The sequence below is a fragment of the Equus przewalskii genome, chromosome 14 (assembly GCF_037783145.1).
Source record: "Equus przewalskii isolate Varuska chromosome 14, EquPr2, whole genome shotgun sequence".
Classification (NCBI taxonomy): domain Eukaryota; kingdom Metazoa; phylum Chordata; class Mammalia; order Perissodactyla; family Equidae; genus Equus; species Equus przewalskii.
Genome location: NC_091844.1, coordinates 27,374,805 through 27,396,716, shown reverse-complemented (window position 1 = coordinate 27,396,716; position 21,912 = coordinate 27,374,805). Strand labels below are relative to the sequence as shown.

General features: G+C 38.7%; 1 long non-coding RNA gene across 1 annotated transcript in view; it reads left to right on the top strand.

Annotated features, from left to right (window-relative positions):
- LOC139075724 (uncharacterized) overlaps positions 1-17,852 on the top strand; it is a 28,094-nt gene extending 10,242 nt beyond the window's left edge. Inside the window, exons 4-5 of the long non-coding RNA XR_011526447.1 lie at positions 2,703-2,843; positions 17,538-17,852. This is a non-coding gene — a long non-coding RNA (uncharacterized lncRNA). The remainder of the gene's footprint in view (positions 1-2,702; positions 2,844-17,537) is intronic.
- The last annotated feature ends 4,060 nt before the right edge of the window (positions 17,853-21,912 follow it).

Here is a 21,912-nt window from a genome sequence, read left to right as displayed (position 1 = left end):
GTCTATGTTTTTTCTTGAGCTAATCACCGTCCTAGAGAAAAGAGTATTCTGAATGACTCAGCCTGGATCCTAGCTCATCCCCTAGTTCCCTGATGGAGTCGGCTCTGCCTGGAGCATAGAGTCAGGGAGGAGCATTGCCTCACAAGGATGGAGAGTGGATGCTGAGGGGAAAAACTACAATAAAAACACATTCCAAATGTTTAGAATGTCCATTCTCAACTTCTGGTTAAAAATGCTGGATTGATTCACTGACTTATCCCTTCTCCCACTGCAGATCTATTAAAATAATGGTAAAGCAATGAAAATAGTAAGCCCATAAGGACAAAAAGAATGGGAGATTGGAGAGTAGTAGATGAGATTTCCATAGTTTTTGAAAAATCAGAAGCAAACAATGGAGTGGTGACTGACATAGTAGAATTTAGAAAGTTATTATCTAAGTGCATGTAGTTGTAAATTCAAACAAGAAACAAGCCAATTCCATAAAATACCTAAAAGGCTCACTATTTGGTTCCAGGTAACTGTGGCATAGAGGGGTCAGTTGAGGGGCTGAAAACAATAAGAATAGTTAAAATTCTGTAATTAAACAGTTGAACATTAGATTTCCTCCCACTCTGTGTAAATCCAGGAAACTCCCCTTTCTGTTCTTTCCACTATCAACACCCACCATCACTACGCCCTCCCAGGGAGACTGAAAGTTTATTTCCTGGGGAAACTGAACAGGGATGCCTCAAGGACTCCAGGCACGTCAGAAAGCTAAAATGAGACACGGTACTGAAAACAAAGGGAGTTTAGTAAAAATCTGCCTCCTGGACTGAGGACCTTCAGCCTCCTTTTCTAGTCCTGCTTCCAGAATACCAACATCCAAGAAATACCAACCCCACCCACTAGCAGGGGATTAGAAGGTTTTTTTAGGCAAAAATAAAAGGCCTGAGAGAAAAGACATCCCAACTGCCATTTCAAAGGTCTCCAGTGAAAACGTTTTCTCAACAACAATTTCGAGTACTCAAACACGATGAATCAAATGCTTTCCCAATTTTGAGATAAAATTACTTTCATTATAGGATTCTCTACCTTTCATATTACCAATGTAGTGTGGAAAATTTACATCAATTTCATAGTCAAAAGATTGAAAAAATGTACTCTTCACATGCCCTCTCTTAGGAGGCTAATAGAGGATGTACTTCAGCAAAACAAGGAAGTAAATGAAGAAAGAAAGACATGGTATCCAGGTGCACAGCAGACCTCAAAATACCTAAGTCTGGGGCCTGGTGCAGTGGCAGAGTGGTTAAAGTTCCATGCGCTCCACTTCAGTGGCCAGGTATGCTGGTTTGGATCCTGGGTGCAGACCTATTCCACTCACCAGCCATGCTGTGGAGGTGTCCCACATAGAAAAAAATAGAGGAAGATAGGCACAGATGTTATCTCAGGACTAATCTTTCTCAAGCAAAAAAGGAAGAGGATTGGCAATGGATGTCAGCTCAGGGCAATCTTCCTCAACAAAAAAACAAAAACAAAAAAACCCACCTAGAATCTGGATTGGATCAGAAGAAGATATGGTTCAGAGTTCTGGGATGGACAACTTCATGTTAATAATAGGCATATGAGATGTTAGAGACATGTTGGAACATTTAAAAAATCTATCTACAGGGATACCATTTTAAAAAAGGCGATTACAATGCTGGAGAGGATGTGGATCAACAGAGCTTCTCATTTATTGCTGATGGGAATGCAAGATGGTACAGACACTTTGGAAGACAGTTTGAGGGTTTCTTATAAAACAAAACATACTCTTACCATACGATCTAGCAATCACGCTCCTTGGTACTTTCCCAAAGGAGCTGAATACTTATGTCCACCAAGAAACCTGCGTAGAGATGTTTATAGCAGCTTTATTCATAATTGCCAAAACACAGAAGCAACCAAGATGTCCTTCAGTAGGTGAATGGATAAATAAACTGTGGGACGTCCAGAGAGTGGAGTATTATTAAGCACTAAAAAGAAATGAGCTATCAAGCCATGAAAAGACAGGGGAAACTTAAATGCACATCACTAAGTGAAAGAATCCAATCTGATAAGGTTACATACTGTGTGATTCCAACCACATGACATTCTGGAAAAGGCAAAACTATGGAGACTAAAAAGATTGTGGCTGCCAGGGGTTAGGAGGGAGTGAGGGGTGAATAAGCAGAGCACAGAGAATTTTTAGGGCAGTGAAACTATTCTGTATACCATAATGATGCATACATGCCATTATATATTTGTCCAAATCCATGGAATGTGCAAGACCAGAAGTGAACCCTAATGTAAGCTATGGACTGTGGGTGATCCTGATGTGTCGATGTAGGTTCATCAATTGTAACAAATGTACCACTCTGGTGGGGCATGTTGATAATGGGGGAGGCTATGCATGTGTGGGAGCAGGAGGTATATGGGAAATCTCTGTACTTTCCTCTCAATTTTGTTGTAACTGAAAAATTGCTCTAAAAAAATTAAATTGTTTGAAAAAAATTTTAAAAGGCAATTAACACAATGTAGAGCTCACACCTTTTTTCAACCCTTTTACTTTTCTACTAGCAAATTCGTCAACCCATTTCTTGGTTTTCTTGCCCTCTATCTATAATTGTGTCTTTATAATCTGTCATGAGGGGAGGGGAACAGTGCCTGATTAGTTCATGTAGCCTCAAGTGCTTTTCTATTAACAGATTCATCAACCCCATGTAAAGCCCAAGATGGGTCCAGGTCTGCTTTTTCGGTTTCCAGTGGACTGGAAAGATGATCATTCCAAGGATCAGAAGCGGTGGGCTCTATGCCAGTTCTTCCAATCTCGAGCTGTGTAACTTTGGGTAATTTATTTATTTTCTGTCCTTACCTTTTCTCTTTTGCTAGATACAATTGAAACTATCACAATAGACTTCTACAATTTGTAAATTAGATGACATGTTATTTCAAATCCATAAAGCCCTGTAAAAAAAGAAAGGCACACTACTGAAAATTTTCTATTTACTCAGACACCATCTTGCCACATAAATCTTCCTAGCTGACTTCGGAAAGGAGTTATGCAAATGTTTTCAGCAACAGTGATTTAAAATTTGCTGGGATCTGAGGAGAATCGCTGTGTAGAGGCAATGTTCTATTTGTAATATTTGGGATTTAGATGAAAACTGATAGTTAAATGGGCCAAAACCAATCCACTTCCCTTTCTTTAGTATTTTAGAACTATGGACGTGTGCGTTTTTCATGGGATCTCTGGTACCTCTGGGATTGCCAGTTAACGGCTGGGCTTAGTTTCAGGGGTGCTGGAATTTGATGGGTAGCGGAATCTTTCAGGGACTTAGTAGGGCCCTTCACCTGTGCATTTCCAAAACTCAAAAAAAGGGTGCAGGAATGGCTGTATCTGCACATGGCAGGTCAATCTTCTTAAAGTAAATAAACAGCTGAAAAGATCATAAAAGTCAGCTACCACCAGGAGTGCATGTGTGCCTCCCAGCAGAGGATTAAAAAACAATTTCACACCTGATAAATAAGGTACAACTAATCTGATGATGCTACAAAGATTTCAAGCAGGCCTTTCTTTTCTAAGGCCACATTTATTTCTCAAAGGTAGGGATCACCACACTCTTGCTTTCTTAGCTGTGTATCATCTGGAAGAAGAAATATACACAGCGGCTAAAAGTTTGAGAGCTAGGTACATCTGAACTTACATTTTAGCTCTGCCAAATACAAGCTCTGTAAACTCCGGCAGCTACCTAACTACTCTGTGCCTCCATGTACTCATCTGTAAAATGGGAATATTACTATTGCCTTCCTCAAGGACAGTTTGGAGGATTAAAGGAGATAATGGATATATCCTCAGCACCACATCGGTCACATAAGTGGTAGTAATAGTAACATAACACCTGCCTACTGAAACATCTCACTTTTAGTATCTACACTCCCCATGGCATGTAGTATGTGCTCAATAAATATTTGTTGAATGAATAAAATCTAATAAGTGCTTCCTCTCCTTGCCCCTTCAGATGCAGGGCTGATAACATCTCCCCTTTGTTGCTATCCCAGGGTACCGTTCTATGCTTAGGACAAGTTTCCTTAAACTCTGCTCACTCTGAGTAGACTGCCTGCCCCCCTTTTTTTAACACTCCTCAAGTGACCCAGTTTGAATTTGCCCTCTGTTTTCTGCCAGGACTCTGTCAGACACAAGGGGTCTATCACTCAGAAAAAAAAAAGAAAAAGTAGTTTCAAAGCTCCCAGTAATTCTCTGATTTACATGACTGTAGACTGAAGACCTTTGGGCAAATCATTTCTCCGCTCTGGGAAACCCAACCAAAAGGCCCTCTTGGCGGTATGCAAAGGTAAAAGGAAGACTTTTCGCTGGAAGCTGTCCTCACATTATTCAAAATAGACCAAAATTTGGGGGTGTGGGAATTAAATGTTGCACAGTAGGAAATTACTTAGGTACATTATGGTACAACCATTGATGAAATACCAGAAGCCATGGAATTACATCACGATTTCAGGATTAGGTAAATTATGATAATCCAGAGAAAAAGTCTGAGCATGTTTCCCCTTTCACCTAGAGAGATGGATGTGAAGCCAATTTCAGGGATGTCCAAGGTCCTGACACATGGGTAAGGATGTTCCTACGGTAAAAGTGCTGACTCTGAGTCCTGGGACCCCGGACAGGTGAGGGATCCAGGAGGCCTGCTGCCAGAACAGGAAATCTCTCTGTCTGTTTAGGCCCAGTGTGTGTGAGATGAACACGAACTTCCAAAATTAAACAATTTGAGTAGCATTCGAATTTTAGCTCTGCATCTCTCAGTTCATTTTCACAAGGACGTCTAGGCACTAGAGATATACAAAGATGAAAATACGTGATGACAAAATCCACTGGGGCAGGCACTTTATTCACTGCAAAATCTACAGCAATATTTTTTAAAAAACGTGTTCTCTTTGTGTGTTTATATCTGTCTCCCCTACTAGAATGTCAGCTCTATGAAGAAAATAGATCTATGTCTATTTTGGCGGCTACTCCTATACCCACTGTGCCTTGAATAGTGTCAGACACATAGTGGATGCTTAATAAATGTTTGTTGAATGAATGATACTTTGCTATACATTCTTAATCAATTAAAATAATTTTCCAATAACTTTGTAAATAGATTTATTGATATATAATTCACATAACATAAAATTCACTCAAAGTGTACAATTCAATGGCTTTTAATAGATGCACAGACTTGAGCAAGCATCACTACAATCAATTTTAGAGTATTTTCATCAGCCCAAAAAGAAATCCCTTACCCGTTAGCAGTCATTTCCATTCCCCCTTTTCTCTAGCCCCTGAAAACCACTAATTTGCCTTCTTTTTCTATGTATTTGCCTATTCTCAGAATTTCACATAAATGGAATTATATAATAAGCAGCTTTTTGTGACTGGCTTCTTTAACTCAGCACAAAGTTTTCAAAATTCACGCATCTTGTAGATGTATCAGTCCTTCATTGTTTTTGTAGCTGACAAATGTTCCATTGAATGAATACACCACATTTTCTTTATTTATCCCTCGTTTGATGGACATTGCGCTGTTCCGTTTTTTCCAGCTTTATTGAAGTACAATTGACATACAACATTGTGTAAGTTTAAAGTATACAACATGATGATTTGATACACATACATAATGTGAAAGGCTCACCAAAATAAGGATAGTTGACATATTCTTTACATGATCACCATTTTGTTGTTGTTGCTATGGTGAGAACGTTAAAGCTTTATTCTTGTAGTAGCTTTCAAGTTTACAATCCAGTGTTGTTACCTAGAGTCACCATGTTGTACATTAGATCCCTAGGACTTATTCATATTATAACTAAAAGATTGGACCCTTTGACCACCATCTCCCCATGTCCTGACACCTCACCCCTTGGCAAACACAATTCTACCTGTTTCTATGGGTTTTTCGTTTTTATATCTCAAATATAAATGAGATCAAAAGTTTTGTCTTTCTCTATTTGACATATTTTATTTAGCATATTGCCTTAAGTCCTATCTATCTATCTATCTATCTATCTATCTATCTATCTATCTCTCTATCTAATCTATCCATCTATATACACAACATTTTCTTTATCCAGTTTTCCCAGTGTCATTTATTAAAGAGATTATTTTTTTCTCCACTGAGTATTCTTGGCTCCCTTGGCAAATATTAGTTTACTGTATATGTGAAGGTTATTTGGTAGGTTGTATATTTCTAGGAATTCATCCATTTCTTCTAGGTCATCCAATTTTTTGGTGTGTAATTATTCATAGTAGTCTCTTATGATTCTTTGTATTTTTGTTGTATCACTTGTACCGTCTTTTTTTTTAAAGTGCAGTACTGAAGTCTCCTACTATTATTGTATTGTTGTCTATTATTCCATTCAGATCTGTTAGTATTTGCCTAATATATTTAGGTGCTTCAGTGTTGAGTGAGTATGTAGTTACAACTGATCTCTTCGAGACTTGGATTTCGTTTCCTTTGGATATATACCCAGAAGGGATTGTGTTGAACCTGTAGGTTAGTTTGGAAAATATTGCCATCTTAGCAAAACTAAGTCTTCTAATAAATGAGCATAGAATGACTTTTCATTTATTTAGGTCTTCGTTAATTTCTGTCAATAATATTTTTAGTTTTCAGAGTATAAGTTTTACTCTTCATTTATTAAATTTATTCCTAAGTATTTTATTATTTTTTGGTAATGTTGTAAATAGAATTGCTTTCTTACTTTCATTTTTGAGAAATCATTTGTGATTACTTATTGCTAATGTATAGAACTGCAACTGATTTTTGTATATATATCTTGTATCCTGAAACCTTGGTGAATTAGTTCAAATGACTTTATGGTCAATTTCTTAGAATTTTCTATATGCAAGAACATGTTATCTGCAAATAAAGATAGTTTACTTTTTTCTTTCCAATATGGATTACTTTGTGTGTGTGTGTGTGTGTGTGTTCCTAACTGCCCTGGCTAGAACCTCCAGTACAAAGTTGAATAGAAGTGATAAGAGTGGACACACTTGTCTTGTTCCTGATACTTGGGGGAAAGGATTCAATCTTTCACCATTAAGTAGATTTGCTGTGTATTTTTGATAGATGCTCATTATCAGGTCAATGAAGTTCCCTACTATTCCTTGTTTGTTGATTTTTTTTAATCATAAAAGGCTGTTGGATTTTATCAAATCTTTTTCTGAGTCTATTGAGATGGTCATATGGTTATTGTCTTTATTCTATTGATTATGGTGTATTACATTTAATTGATTTTTGTATGTTAAGCCGTGTTTACATTCCTAGGAAAAATCCCACTTAACCATGGTGTATAATTCTTTTTATATGTTGCTAGAGTTGGTCTCCTAGTATTTTGCTATGAATTTTTTCTTCTATATTCATAAGAGATGTTGGTTTATTGTTTTCTTTTCTTATGATGTCTTAGTTTAGTTTTGGTGTCAGGGCATTAGTAGCCTCATGGAATCAGTTAGAAAGTGTTCCTTCCTCTTCTTTTTTGGGGAAGAATTGTGAAGAATTTGAATCAATTCTTTAAAAAAAATATTTGGTGGAATTCACCAGTGAATTCATCTGGGCTTTTCTTTGTAGGAGGTTTTTAATTAGTAATTCAATCTCTTTTTCCTGTTATAGATCTATTTAGATTTTCTATTTCTTCTTGAGTCAGTTTTGGGAGTTTGTGTCTCTCTGGGAATTTGTCCTTTTCATCTAAGTTATCTAATTTATTGGCATATAGTTGTTTATGGTGCACCCTTATGATCCTGTTTAATTCTATAATGTTACTATTTCTGTAATGGTATTGATGGATCTTCTTTCACTCCTTATTTTAGTAATTTTGAGTCTTCTCTTTTTGGCTTGGTCAATCTAGCTAAAGGTTTGTCAATTTTAGATGTTTTCAAAGAACCATCTTATGGTTTTGTTTATTTTCTCTTTTGTTTTTACATTCCTGGTTTCATTAATTCCACTCTAATCTTTATTATTTCCTGGCTTCTGTTTGGTTCAGGTTTAGTTTGCCCCTCTTTTCAATTATGTTAAGATGGAAGGTTAAGTTATTAATTTGATACCTTTCTTTTTTAAAATATAAGCACTAATAGGTATAAATTTTCCTCTAACAACTAATTTACCCATATCTTATATGTTTTAGTATACTGTGTTTTCATTTTCATTCAACTCAAATGTTTGCTAATTTCCCTTGTGATTTCTTCTTTGATCCATTGATTATTTAGAAGTATGTTGTTGAATTTCGACATATTTATGAATTTCCCAAATTTCTTTCTGTTATTAATTTCTAATTTTATTCCATTGTGATTGGAGCACATACTTTGTATGATTTCAAACATTTCAAGTTCCTTGTGGCTTCTTTTATGGCCTAGAATAAGGCCTAAGTTTGAGAATGCTCCACAACTTTGAGAATAATGTGTTTTCTGTTGTTGTTGGGTGGAGTATTAAACAGATATCTGTTGGGTCTAGTTGATTTATAGTAACTTTCTAGTCTCTATTTCCTTGTTGATAGTCTGCCTAGTTGTTCTATCTGTTATTGACAGTAGGATATTGAAGTCTCCAGATATTATTGTAGAATTGTGTGTTTTTTCCTTCAATTCTGCAAATTTTGCTTTATGTATTTTGGAACCATTTTTTTAGATGTATACATATTTATAATTGTGTTATCTTCCTCATAGATTGACTCTCTTATCATTATAAAATGTCCATCTTAACCTCAAGTAACATTTTTTTGTCTTAAAAGTCTATTTTTCTCTTATATTAATATAGTCAGTTTAGCTTTCTTACGGTTGCCGTTTGAATACTATACCTTTTTCCATTCTTTTACTTTCAAGTCATTTGTATCTTTGAATCCCAAGTGTGTGACCTATATACACAGCATAATTGAATCTTTTTTAAAAATTCAGTCTGATTAAATATCTACCTTTTGATTAGATTATTTAACCCATTTACATTTAATATTATTAATATGGTTGGATTTACATCTGCTATTTTTCTTTCATGTTTTCTATGTCTTTTTTGTTCCTCTGTTCCTCCTTTACTGCTTTATTTTACATTAAGCGAATATATTCTATTGTAGTATTTTAAGTCTTTTAATGGTTTTTCAACTTTCTTTTAGTTATATTCTTAGTAGAAACTTTAAGGTTTGCAATATACATCTTACCTTATCAGAAGATACTTCAGATTTTTACTAATTTAATTTCAGTGAGGTATAGACATGTTACTTCAATACAGCTTTATTCTCCCTTCTCCTCTTTTATAGTTTTATTGGATATGTATTACATGTGTTTATGTTACAAACCCAACAATACATTGTTATAAGTATCGCTTTACATAATTTTATGTCTTTTAAAGAAGATGAAAGAAAAAAGTGAACAGGTATAAATTTACAAGGTTTGCTATATTAATCTTCTTATTTACCATTTCAGCCTCTCATCATTTATTTCTGTGACTTCAAGTTACCATCTGGTTTCATCTTCTTGCTCCAATATAGCTTTGCTCCCACTCACCTCCTTTGTGCTTATTGCCAAATTTATTACATTTCTATGTGTTAATGGGCCAACAACACAATTGTATATGTATTATTTTATACAATTTCTTTTTGAATCAATTAGGAGAAAAAATGTGTGATTATACCGTCTTGTATAAATACTTGCTTAATTTCCTTTACTGGTGCTCTGTGTTTTTTGTTGTAGTATAGAATTACTTTCTAGGTTCAGTGGCTTTCAGCCTAAAGAATCTCTTCTAACACTTCTTTACAAGATGGGTCTGCCAGCAACAAATTTTCTCAATTTTTGTTTATCTGTAAATGTCTACTTCATCCTCACTTTCAAAGGTTCTTTTGCTAAATATAAAATTCTTTGTTGAGAGCTTTTTTTCTTCAGGTGCTTTGAATATATTATCCAACTGATTTCCATTGTTTCTGATGAGAAGCCAGTTGTTATTCTTACTATAATTCCCTTGTATGTAAAAAGTTATGTTTCTTTTACTGCTTTCAAGATTTTTCTCTTTGTCTTTGGCTTTTTTACTCTGATATATCTGAGTCTGAATCTCCTATATTTATTCTATTTGGAGTTTGTTGAGTTATTTGCATGGGTAGATTAATGGTTTTTTTCAATTTGGGAAGTTTTCGGCCACTATTTCTTTGAATTTCTGCTCCTTTCCTCTGGTACTCCTATTATGAGTATGTTCTGATGCTCAACGGTGTCTTGCATTTCTCTGAGACTCTGCTCATTTTTCTTTCTTTATTCCATTCTAATTGTATAATCTTTAATGATCTATCTTCAACTTTGCTGATTATTTCTTCTGTCACCTCAAATCTACTGTTGAGTCCTCTAGTGAATTTTTTATTTTGGCTATTGTACTTTTTAATTCTAAAATTTCCATTGTTTTTGTTTTATAATTTTTAACTCTTCATTGATATTATCTATTTCGTGAGACATTGTCATCTCTCTCTTTTAATTCTTTTTCTTTTCCTAAGGAAGATTCTCCCTGAGCTAACATCTGCTTCCAATCTTTCTCTTTTTGTATGTGAGCTGCTTCCACAGCGTGACCACTGATAGGTGAGTGATAAGTGAGTTGGTCCTCACTGGGTAACTGAACCTGGGCCACTGAAGTAGAGCATGCAGAACTTAACCACTAGGCCACTGGGGCTGGCCCATCTCTTCTTTTAATTCTTTAAACATCATTTCCTTTTGTTCTTTGAATATATTTATAATATCTGCTTTGAAGTCTTTGTCTGCTAAGTCCAACATCTGGGCCCTCTCAAAGGCAGTTTCTACTGCCTGTCTTTTCCTGTGTATGGGTCACACTTCCTTTTCATTGCTCATAACTTTTGGTTGAAAACTGGACATTTAGATGATATGTTGTGGTAATTCTGAATACTGATTCACCTCCCCCCAACACACACACAGGTGTTGTTGTTTGCTTGCTTGTTTATTTGTTTAGTGATTTAACTGGGCCATTTCAATCTATTTCTCTCCTCTGTGTGAAGCCTCTGATGTTGCTCCTCAGATGGTGTAGTTTTGGGCATGCACATAATCACTCCATAGTGGCAGCGGTGTAAATATGATTTTCTTTGTCAGTTTATTTCCCTTACCTCTCTTTCAAGTTGTCTGCCTCTGTTGATATCACATCTAACTGTTAGCCTCCACTAGTTTCCAGCTGATTGCTCTATTGTTTTCAGCAATACTATTCGGCATAAATTACTTCACAATCTGACCTAGTTAAATTCAAATCCCTTTGAAAGGATAGTGTTTGAAGACAATCTTTGAGGCTTGTTTCAACTCCAGAAGGGCTCTTCTTAGCTATTTCTTTCATGGGTTGTCTCTGTTAAATTTATAGCTGCTCTACAGTTGAACTTGTTGCTCTTACTGTTTTGACAGCACCCTTGGGCTTGAACTGCTACATTCTGTTTCAAATAAATTCTGTTCCCTTGAGGAGAGATTTGTTCTTATGGGCTGCATTTCCCCCTGGACAAAATCTCTGCACCATTATTCCAGAGCTGGAGGTGAGGACAATGGGCCACTTCTCTTAAAGTGACACCCCTGCTTTATGAATGGGGCACTATGTGGGGGCATTAGCCTTTGGTCTTCTTGGCTTGCCTCTCACTGCATAAAACTTTCACACTATGAGCAAGCCGTGATGGGGGTAATTGGTATTTTCATCCTGCTACACAACAGAGTTCCGTATGAGTGGGAACTAAGTGGAAGAAGGGAGCCCCAGATCTCTCAGATGCTCTTGCCAGGAACAGAGCTTCTGCAGCAGGAATCCTAGGGTTAGGGGTAGAAATGAGAAATGCTAGTGGCCTGCTCCTCATGGGATGATACTGTAGTCCTAGACTGGGAGCTAGGGAAGAGGCAGCCCTGAGCTCCCAGCTTCATCCGTCCATAGTAGAGCTTCCATTATGCTGAGCTGGGGACAGAGGAGGAACAGGTCATGGCTCACATGCCACAGATTCCCAATCTTCTTGCCAAGACACTAGATTTTCTTGAGTAAATGTTTTTCTGTTTGCCATATGCCCTTAGGCCAATTTCCAGAGACTTAAAAAAGATTTTTTAATGGTGTTCACCAGTTATAGCTGTTTTGCTGAGGAGAAAGTCTGCAGAGCTCCTCACTTTGCCATTCTGGGAATCCTAACAACCTTGCATAAGACAGATGTTGATACCTGTTTCAAATTTCAGATATTCACAAAAGTTATAGGAGGAGGAAAATGCCAACAAAGGCAATTATAGGAGAAGCTAATTAGATGGGGAATTTGTGGAGGATTGCAGGCACATACTTTATATTGTATTTCTAAAATGTGTGGCCTCATTTCATTAGCACTTCTCTGTTATTCAAGAAGCCTCAGGGTATCATAAGACCAGATTGTTATAATAACATCGACCAACATTTGTGTGGCACTTAACAGTGTTAGTCTTTTCATTTACATAATCTTACGGCTGCTGTATAATACTAAATTTGCTCATCATGGAGTCTTTCAGGCTTTGTTATCTCTGCCTTATCTCTTTCTGCCTCTGCTTTGCATAGAGTATGGAGAAGAGTGAATTTAAATCCTGTTAGCAAAGAAAGGGTGATGCCTTCATTGAGTCATTCATTTTTCCTTTATAAAGCATATAGTTTATCAATATTTGTTAGGGGCATATAATGTGTGCAGCATTATATGTGAATGTATGTATGATTTATTCATACTGCCTTTTGTCTCGTAAAGAATGTAAGACACTTTTCAAAAATACATACAGCAAGATAAAATCAATCAAAATAAGAAGAGACAAAGGGAAATATTAGTATAAAAAAGTAAGATAGTGTACCTGAGGCTGTCCTGGTTGTAGCACTGAAAATCCCACATTCAGGGAAACCCCTCAGTCTCAGGCAAACTGAGATAGTTGGCCATCTTAAAAAAATACCAGCAAACTATAGGGCCGGCTCCATGGCACAGTGGTTAGGTTCATGCACTCTGCTTCAGCAGCCTGTGCTTCACAGGTTTGGATCCCTGGCACAGACCTACACACTGCCCATCACACCACTCATCAAGCCATGCTGTGGTGGTGTCCTACACAGATTAAAGGAAGATTGGTCCAGATATTAGCTCAGCAGCAATCTTACTCAAGCAAAGATTGGCAATAGATGTTAGCTCAGGGCCCATCTTCCTCACCCAAAAAAAAAAAAAAAAAAACAGCAAACCCTCATTTGTTTCTTTCAATATACTGAGCCCTATTCTAAGCACTTGACATCTGCTGTCTCATTTTATCCTCACAACAACCCTTTGAGGTAAGTTACTATTTTCATGCCCATTTTTCAAGAGAAAATTGAAGAACAAAAAGGTTAGGTACTTGTCCAAAGTCACACATCTATTAAGTGGTGGGGCTTGGATTCAAAGCCAGGACCCCAGCTCCAGAACTGAGATTCTTTACCTCAAGCCATAAAATGCATGTGAGGCCCTATACAAGTGCTATAAATTTCATTCTAAGTTTTCTAGTAGTCAAAATGAAGAGGAAAATATGATCAGTTACAAAATTCACATTGCCCACAAAATAAACCATTTTCAGGAGCATGGTTATCTCCAGTCCTAAGACCATTCATTCATTCAACAAATATTTACCAAGTGCTTACTATGGACAGGTACAATTCTAGGTGCTGGGGATATAGCAGTGGACAAAACAATTGGAAACTTTGCCCTTGTGGACCTGAAATGCCAAGGAGATATGCATTATAGAAGGAGTAGGTGTCATAGAAAGAAGAAAGCAGGACAAGGAGGATGGGAGTTTCTGGGGAGTGAGGTGCTACAATTTTAAATATGGTGGTAAAGGTAGATCTCAATGAGAAGATGATATTTGAGGACAGTCTTGAAAAGTGAAGGAGTCTTGTGACTATCTGGGGAATGAGTGTCTTAGGTGGAAGGAACAGCAGAGACAAGGGCTCTAGTGAGTCTGAGGCACCCTGAGCAGAGTAAGTCAAGGGAAGAAAGTAAGCTATGAGATCAGAGAGGACAAGAGATAACGCAGGGCTTTGTCAAGAATTGTACAGACTTTGGCATTTACCTTGAATCAAACGAGGGTTTTGACAGAGAGTGATATGAGGGGTCTTGTATTTTAAAAGGATCCCTTTAGCTTCTGTGTTGAAAGTTGACCGTAGGAAGGAAGGTGGAATCAGGGAAATTAGGTGGAGGCTACATCAATCATTTAGGTGAGAGATGAGAGGGCTTGGACCAGGGAGGTAACAGAGAGGGTGATGAGAACCTATTTGGTCAATATAGTTTTGGCAGTAAGGTCAATAGGATTTGTTGATAGACTCGATGTAGAGTGTGATAGAAAGAGAAGGGACAAGGAAGACTCCAGGTTGTGGGCAACTGAGAGGATGGGACAGCCACTAATTGAGATGGGGAAGCCTACAGGGGGTTGAGGCTTGTGGACAAAGAACACAAGCTCAGTTCTGGACAATATGAGCTTGAGGTGTTTGTTAGATTCCAACTGGAGGTGTTTAAGAAGCCACTGGAAATATGATTCTGGAGGTGAGAGAAAGATTTGAGCTGAAAATAAAAATTTGAGAATCATCAGCTTATAAATTATTTTTAAAGCCAGGAAACTCAATGAGATCACCAGGAAATGAGTATAAATATAAAAGATAAGTGAGCCTGAACCCTGAGGCCCCCCAATATTAAGAATCGGGGAGAAGATGAAGAGCTAGTAAAAAAGACAAAGAAGGAGTAGCCAGTGATGTAAGAGGACACCAACCTGAACGAAGTGCTTTGGAGGCCAAGGGAAGTAAGAGTTTCAAGGAGGAAGGAGTAATCAACTATGCCAAATGCTATTTAGTTAAATTAAAACAGGCACTGAGGATAGCCCATTGGAATTTCCAATATGGATGTCACTGGTAATCCCAACAAAAGCAGTTTCAGGAGAGTTGGAGAGTTAATCAGTTTTAAGACAGAACAGGAGATGAATTGGAGACAATAATATAGATAAAGATTCAGCAAACTATGGCCCAAATCTGGCCTGGCACCTGTATTTGTAAATAAAGATTTTTGTTTGTTCATTTGTTTGGTGAGGAAGATTGGCCCTGAGCTAACATCTGTTGCCATTCTTCCTCTTTTTGCTTGAGGAAGATTGTGCTGAGCTAACATCTGTGCCAGTCTTCCTTTATTTCGTGTGTGGGATGCTCCCACAGTGTGGCTTGATGAGCCGTCTGTAGGTCTGCATGGGGGATCCAAACCTGAGAACCCCAGGCTGGCCAATGAAGCAGAGCACAGGAACTCAACCACTACGCCGTAAGGCCAGCCCCTGGAGATAAGGTTGTTTTGGAACATAGCCAGGTTTATTCATGTATGTGTCTGTGGCTGCTGTGGCATTACGATGGCAGAGTTGAGCAGCTGCGACACATTCCATTGGCCTACAAAGCCTAAAATACTTACTCTTCAGCCCTTTACAGAAAAAGTTTGCTGACCTATGATATAGACAATGATATTGAGTTTTATTTGAAAAAGAAGCAGAAATTTGGGTCTATGAGGGAAAGAAAGAGGAGTCAAGAGAGAAATGTGTCCTATAGAGAAAGACTATAATGTCCTGAACTACATCTTTAGCTACATCCAAGGAGGAAACGTAACACTGAGTTTTAAAGGGCTTTCTTATAACATTCCTCCATATTGGCCAAAGGAAACACTTCAAAATACTGTTTCTAGAAGTATTTAGGGGTCCCAGTGTGCTTTAATTCAGGGATCTGGTTTCAGGATGCCCTAGTTTAACCTAGGGGTGGTATTTTTGTATCTGTGAAAGAATGTCCTCTACACATCCATCGATTTTTCTTTTTTTCCTGGTAAGACTTTAAAGGATGGCGAGTAGTTGTTTTGCTTCCTTGGCAAGCACGAGGAATGTAGCTGGTGGTGTGTTGGAAATTTGGAAAACAGCTATATCAGCTGAACCAGGGTAGCACTGTGGTTAATTTAAAAGAAAGACACGACATGGCCCCTAATCTCAAGTGGTTTGCATCTGAGGAAAGAGAGAAGACAGGTACGTGCGTTTACAACGGTACGAGGCAGCATGTAATACTAGTAAAGTGGCTAAGTTTCCTTCAGTAACAAGACTGCGCTTACCCATTCACAAGCTTCCCTATCCCACTGGAGGCAACTCCATCTTTCCAGTTGCTCAGGCTGGATGCCTTGACTCTCTCACATTCCATATCTAGTTTCTCAGGGAATGCGGTTAACTTTGCCTTTAAAGAACATCCCAAACCTGGGACCACTTCTCACCACCTCCATGGCTAGCCCCCTCTTCCTTTCCCTCCCTGGCCCCAAAGCCCAAAGGTCAAACCCCGGCTTAAGCCTCCATCTCTCACCTGAGATACAGCAGTAGCCACAGGTCTCCCTAGCTTTACTTTTCTCCCCTACATTCTGTTCTCCACAAAGAGCCAGAGTGATTCTCTTAAGAGGTAAGTCAGATCACGCTACTCCTTTGCTCAAAATCCTGCAGGAGTTCTCCGTGTCACTCAGGGTGAAGGCTGAAGCTCTGAGAGTGGCCTTCGAAGCCCCAAGGGATCAAATTCTTATTGCTTTGACCTCATCTCCTAACACTATCCTGGGTCCTTCGTGTTGGCCTCTTGCCTTTGGGCCTTGGCTTGATCTTGGAATGCTCTCCTCCTGGCTCTCCATTCAGCTCACTCCATCACCCGCTTTGAGGTTTGCTCCAATTCTATGTGGAGGAAGCTTCTCTATTTCTATTCAACAGTGCAGCTTTCCCTACTCCCAGCTCAGCCCTCCCATTCCCCTCACCCTGCATTACTTTGCCTTTTGTTTCATATCACTTATCATCATCTAAGATACTCTAACATTTACCCATCTAGTCTATTCATGGTTGTCTGTCTTCCTTACTAGAATGTAAGATTCATGTCCTTCTTGGTCTGTTTTATTGAATGCCTAGAACTGAGCCTGGTACTTAGTAGTTTCAATAAATATTTGTTGAGGAAATAAATGAGCACTGACTCTGTGGCAGATACTGTGTTAACAATTTACACGGATTATTGAGTTGAATCTTCACAAAACCAACACGAAGGAAGTGTTACTATCATCCTCATTTTATTGATGAAAAACAGAAGCATGCCAATGTTGGGCAAGGTGCCCAAGGTTGCACGGCTCATATATGGCAGAGCTGGGATCTGAACCCAGTGAATCAGTGTGAGAGGCTGATTGACGAGACACTCTCTGCTTCCCACATTGGGACAGCTGCAAAGGACTTCAACTTCCAGGGACTTTGCCAGTAGGGTCCTCAGCCTTGAGAGGACAGTTAAAGGGGAGGGAAGCTTGTCAGATAGTTAGCCTGAACCTGTTAGGGCGTAAACTCCTGAACTGTGATTTGCTGCTTGCATTTAACATTCATTGCTCCAGGAATAGTTAATAGCCTCATTGTGCTTTGTTTCCATTAGGAATGGAAGGAAAGGCAGGGACAGAAGTCGGGGCTGGTTTTAGAAGCCTCTCACCCTTCGGTTTGACAGAACATGTTTTTGCACCTCCCATACCAGGCCCGGTAATCTGTTACAACCCTACAGAAAGACGCTGACGTGAGACGCCACACTGCTCCACCTGAATTCTTCGGCAGCATCTGTGGATGCTGTTAGAAAAGAGGCATTTGGTTATGCAGTTTCCCCAGAGTGAGACGGCCCAAAGCAAGCAAGGAGTGGGTTCCTTGTAAAGGTGTCCAGGACGCTTGTTTAATCCAAGGGACATTAAACCTCCACTGCTAGAGACTGAAGAAACAGCCATTGCTTCTGCAGAGGCAAGCCTTGATTTCGTGTGGAAATAAAAAAATAAAAAAAGGAAAACCTTCCCAGTGAGTGCATCCTACTTCTGTCAAGTATTTTTATGACTCCACATGTAGTCTGGCGGCTCAGAGTCAGAAGTCTGATTCAGCTGAAACTCCCAAACTGAATAATGCATGGTGTAGTGTCGGTTACTGGAGATGAGAGATTTGTTTTATTTTCTGAGTTTTAGACCCTTCAGTATACTTCCTCAGAAGTTTTCTTGTTTGGAAATCACAAAAGGACACGAGAGAGGATGTGGAATTATAGAAATGTGGCAGATACGTTGCCTTATTTAGAAATTCTAGAACATCAACTCTGTTTCAGTTACTGGAAATGGCCTAATAAGCAAATCAGTTTTGTATACAATAATTATTAAAAGAAATTTAGTTTTTTCCTCCCTCACTAAATAAACAATGAGAAAGATAGAAAAGAATATCAATATTTGGAGAGGCACCAAATTATTAGCCTGCCCAGGTGACCCTCAGGTCTCGGCTTGTGTCTGTGTAGCCCCAAGAGAATAAGCCCTGTCTCTAACAAGGGTGCCACTAACACTTGTTTGAGTAGTTACTGCATGTTAGGTACTGGTCAAAGTGGTCTACACATATTATCTCATTTAACCCTGCAACAACACTACATGGTAAGTATATCAGCTATCTGTTTTCACAGTAATGCTGCCTGACAAGCAACTACAAACTCCCAATGCATTCCACAATAACCATATATTGCTTACCTGTCTGGGGTCAGCTAAGTGCCCGGGGTGGAGGGTACGTGGTGGTGGCTATATGACTCTGCTGATGGTGACTGCTTGCTCACACGCCAGCTGATCAAGGCTGTCCTCAGCTGAGACTCCAAGGGATGCTCAGATTTACTCCAAAACACCTCTTTTCTTCCAGCAGATCGGTCTGAATATATTCTCCAGGTGATGGCAGAGGGGCAGAAAGAAACACACAAGGCTTCTTGAGGCCAGAACTGGCTCACTGTCACTTCCATCTCATTCTGTTGGCCCAAGAAAGTCAAAAGGCTGAACCCAGAATCAGAGTTGGAGGGTACTGCAAGGTTACATGGCAAAGGGTGTGATTACGGGGAGGGTGGGAGGTAGGGAGTTGTGTCTATTGGAGCAATCTATCCCAGCAGGGGCTAGTGTCATTTTGCCCATTTTGTAAATGAGGATGCAGGAACAAAGAGATAGTAAGTAATGTGCCTAACATCATCTAGCTAGTTAACAGTAGAAAGGGGAGATAAATCTGGCTGTCTAACGCCAGGACCCATGGCTGCTAGCCACTGTGCATACTGCTTTACTCCTACTTCAACCCTTGGAAATCTGGTCTCTGCTCTGATCACCCTAGAAAGCATGCTCTTCTCAGGTTAATCAATGCCCTCCTGTGGACAGATCCCATAGCCTTCGTAAATTGTCAGCATCTCTATCCACTCTGTAACACTATTGCATGCTGCGTCCTTGAAGTTCTTTCCTTTTTGATTCTGCAGGGCCCATGCTGTTCTGTTTCTTTTCCTGCCCTTCCTCTGCCCAGCCCTCTCCACCCACCACACAGTACACTCATTTCTCTTTCTTGGCGTCTCCCTTTCCAAACACACCCACTCTCATAGTTTCCATTACCACCTCTCTGCAGACGACTCTCATCTGACCCCCATCTCTAGCGCTAATAAAGCTCACCGTAATTTCCAACAACCTAACTCCGTGGTTTGTCCCTCACAAATGAAAGCCCAGGAGAATCAGCAGCTCTTCTCACTAGCATCTTATCATTTCACGTCACCTAGCAACTATTCCAGTGCTCGAAATTCCATCTTAAGAATCTTCCTATTACAAAAATAATACCACTGGGAGGTATATTATATCTGAAGCCTCTTCTCCTACCTCTCTCTCTGTTTGCATAGCATCCATAACTGAATGAAATTGCCACTAGTTGACCTACAAAAGGGGCAATTTCATACAGTTCAACTTAATAGTATTTGGTACCTGGTACTGTAATTTTCTGTACTCATGAGGCCCCAAGCTCTGTGATTGACGAGATCCTCTTTCTTCTGCTGTACATCAAGTTGCCTAGTATATGACCCCATGTACGGACTGGACCAAGCAGGTACGCAATAACTGCTTGGTCAATGAAAAAATAAAAGGAACTGTCTGAAATCAAGGTCCCAGAGGCTGGAGGCAGAGTGCTAGGAAGGGAACAGGAGGGGGAAAGGGGTGTCAGGGCAAAAGTGGAGTCAAATTCAACATCCCTTACCTGGTAATTCCTGCCTGTGTCAGTCACAAGCATCTCACATTCTTTAAATAACACTTAAGGTTCTTCCACGTGGTCAATGCAATGCATTCTCATTATAAAATAATGCAGACAGTTCAGTATGTATAAAGAATAAAATCCAAATCACCCATAATCCTACCACCTTTTGATAATAGCCATTAACTTCAATATTGATGAATTTCCTTTAAGGTTTACCTACAATATTTCTCACGTAGTTGAAATCATAGTATATACACAAACTTTTATTCTTTTTCTAAATCTTATTACATTAGCATTTTCTAATGTTGGTGGAGGTACTTCCTTAATATCACTTTTTTTGAAGTGATAAAGTCTTTTACATGTAAAGATTTCTGTATTGGGGGTTATTCTTTTAAGGTATATTCCCAAAGGTAATATCCAAAAAGTAATTTTAACTGGGTCAGTGGATGAACATTTTTCAAGTTCTTGATACACATTTATACAGTACTTTACAAAAAGTAGTACACTTTTTGGAAAGGGTACCACTTCCTCCATTTCAGTGGAGGGTACACTTCCTCAAATGCAAAGAATAATGAGATACCACTATACACCTCTTAGAACAGCCAAAATCTGGAACTCTGACAACACCAAATGTTGGTGAGGATGTGGAGCAACAGGAACTCTCATTCATTACTGGTGGGAACGCAACTTGGCACGGCCTCTGTGGAAGACAGTGTGGTGGTATCTTACAAAACTGAACATACTCTCACCATACGATCCAGCAATTGCACTCCTTGGTATGTACTCAAAAGAGGTGAAAACTTATGCCCACATAAAAACCTGCGCACAGATGTTTGTAGAAGCTTTATTCATAATTGCCAAAACTTGGAAGGAATCGAGATGTCCTTCAGTAGGTATATCCAGACAGCACCAAAAAGAAATGAGCTACCAAGACATGAAGGACACGCAGGAAACTTAAATGAATATTACTAAGTGAAAGAAGCCAATCTGAAAAGGCTACTTACTGTATGATTCCATCTATATGACATTCTGGAAAAGGCAAAACTATGGAGACAATAAAAAGATCAGTGGTTGCCAGGGCGGAGGTAGGGTGGGGAGATGAATACGCAGAGCACAGAGAATTTTCAGGGCAGTGGAAATATTCTGGATGATGTTATCATGATGGGTATATGTCATTATACTTTTGTCCAAACCCATAGAATGTACAACACCAGGAGTGAACTTGAAGATAAGGTGTGGACTTTGGGTGATAATGTAGATTCATCCTTGTTAAAAAAGTATTCCTGTAGTGGGGAATGTTGATAATGGAGGAGGCTACGCATATGGAGGAGGAGGTGGTATATGGGAAATCCCTGTACCTTCCTCTCAATTTTGTTGTAAACTTAAAACTTCTCTAAAAAAATAAAGTCTTAAAAATAAAGTTTATAAAAAAGAAAGTCAGTTTTTATAATATTATTTACATATGTATTTGCTATTGAGCCAAATAGTATGCCATGATTATTGTTTGCTTTGGGGTGCAACATTTAAATTTTTTTCTAGAGTTAATACTTTTCTCATTTTAAATTTATTTATGTAACTATTTTTCAAATCTCCTGTTTTCCAAATTACCCAGCAAATCTGCTTGACAAATATAACAAATGCCTATCAATACTATTATCCAGATGCTTAAATACATCTGATAATCTAGCAGTTAAATATGATTTCCCTGAGTGTCTCCCTCCTTGGGTCTTTGATTCTACTGCTCTAATCTGGTTGACCAATCTACGAATTTCCTTTTCCTTTTCCCTGAGTTGGATTTCCTGTTTCCTGGATTCCTGTTTTACTTATTCTTAGTCTACTCCTTCATTTTTCTAAAA